The sequence below is a fragment of the Schistocerca cancellata genome, unplaced genomic scaffold (genome assembly GCF_023864275.1).
Source record: "Schistocerca cancellata isolate TAMUIC-IGC-003103 unplaced genomic scaffold, iqSchCanc2.1 HiC_scaffold_975, whole genome shotgun sequence".
In the NCBI taxonomy this organism is placed as follows: domain Eukaryota; kingdom Metazoa; phylum Arthropoda; class Insecta; order Orthoptera; family Acrididae; genus Schistocerca; species Schistocerca cancellata.
In genome coordinates, this window is record NW_026046983.1 from 100,001 (window position 1) to 102,500 (window position 2,500).

Here is a 2,500-nt window from a genome sequence, read left to right on the forward strand (position 1 = left end):
CAAACAAAAATACCGCCACCTGCAGGTCCCCCGCAACATGACCTGCTGCACCGATGATACCGCCATCTATGAGACGCCACGCCGACTACGACATCGCTAGGTCCCACAGTGCCCATTTTCCGACGCCACCCACAAACCCTGCATCATCTGCCCACCACAGGAGCCCCAACGCCTGTGCCTGCGTCGCACGAAGTCGTCGACCGACAATCGCTCCACCCGCACCCGCACGTGCCCCACCCCAACCGCCCAAATCGCAACTCCAGCGGATGAACGGCGGACTCTTCCCGCACTCGTAACGTGCAATCCGCCCCTATATCTTGCGTTTCATGAAGAGTTATATCGAATATGCCATATTCCCGCTGTCCCTATACATGCTGTAAGTAGCTCGCTTGCTACAGCAGCAGCAGCAGCAGCACCACCTCCGCGCGCTTCCCTGGGGGCACTGAACCGCAGGATGCGAGACCCCACGCCCAGTGGCAAACAGGGCTCCTCTCAGAATATAGGCGGTCCCTACCCCTCACAACGATGACGGTGGGAGGGCCGTTTTACGAGACCATTTCCTGCGGTGCCAACGCTGTCGTAGAGCCGATACTCCATCTTTGGTACAAGGCAATCATTCCGCTGTAAATCAGTACGTCACTCGTAGTTCAGTCACCTCACAGCACTGCTCAGTAAACTATGCAGGCCCACATAGATAGATTATGATAGATTATATACGCAAATGCCCCTATACATGCTGAACGTCCGTACACACAAAATGAACCACACGTCAGCCACACACTCTATCACACACTACTCTCTGCCTGTAACAGACACAGATACAACTACTAAGCACCAGCATGGACCAACGTCCGGTGCATCCTATCCGCCACAGTACACCAACTACGCTATGATAACCAGACCGGGAGGTCCAATCATAAAACAGAATACCCCACTCGTCCGACAACCACAATTGCTCAGAGAAGCCACCAACACCCACACATGTCCTACACAGGGGTGCACCCATCACCACCACACTGCCTCGTCTTACAGCACAAACACACTGGCAGGAATGAAACACACAGGTCTGCCGCAACCACAGACACGGCTCGCCCCCTCTCACTGGCGAAAAGCGCATCCCGACGTGACATAACTCCTTTGACACACTGACGCTGCCTCGGGCATCCACGTCCTACGGTCGATATCAACGAACCTCCCCCCCCCCTCCCCCCCACAACACGCCATCCCATACCACATTGTGTACCGTACCCAAACCTAACGTGTACTGTACTACAACGCAATGTGTACCATAACACAACCCAGTTTGTACCTTAACCTAACCTATGTCACCTTAACCTAACCTATGTCACCTTAACCTAACCTATGTCACCTTAACCTAACCTATGTCACCTTAACCTAACCTATGTCACCTTAACCTAACCTATGTCACCTTAACCTAACCTATGTCACCTTAACCTAACCTATGTCACCTTAACCTAACCCATCTTGCACCTTAACCTAACCCATCTTGCACCTTAACCTAACCCATCTTGCACCTTAACCTAACCCATCTTGCACCTTAACCTAACCCATCTTGCACCTTAACCTAACCTATGTTGCACCTTAACCTAACCTGTGTTGCACCTTAACCTACCTCAATTTGCACCGCAATGTAACGCAATTTGCACCGCAATGTAACGCAATTTGCACCGCAATGTAACGCAATTTGCACCGCAATGTAACGCAATTTGCACCGCAATGTAACGCAATTTGCACCGCAATGTAACGCAATTTGCACCGCAATGTAACGCAATTTGCACCGCAATGTAACGCAATTTGCACCGCAATGTAACGCAATTTGCACCGCAATGTAACGCAATTTGCACCGCAATGTAACGCAATTTGCACCGCAATGTAACGCAATTTGCACCGCAATGTAACTCAATTTGCACCGCAATGTAACTCAATTTGCACCGCAATGTAACTCAATTTGCACCGCAATGTAACTCAATTTGCACCGCAATGTAACTCAATTTGCACCGCAATGTAACTCAATTTGCACCGCAATGTAACTCAATTTGCACCGCAATGTAACTCAATTTGCACCGCAATGTAATGCAATTTGCACCGCAATGTAATGCAATTTGTACCGCAATCTACCCCCACATTGTGCCTTAACCTAACCCACATTGTGCCTTAACCTAACCCACATTGTGCCTTAACCTAACCCACGTTGTGCCTTAACCTAACCCACATTGTGCCTTAACCTAACCCACGTTGTGCCTTAACCTAACCCAAGTTGTGCCTTAACCTAACCCAAGTTGTGCCTTAACCTAACCCAAGTTGTGCCTTAACCTAACCCAAGTTGTGCCTTAACCTAACCCAAGTTGTGCCTTAACCTAACCCAAGTTGTGCCTTAACCTAACCCAAGTTGTGCCTTAACCTAACCCAAGTTGTGCCTTAACCTAACCCAAGTTGTGCCTTAACCTAACCCAAGTTGTGCCTTAACCTAACCCAAGTT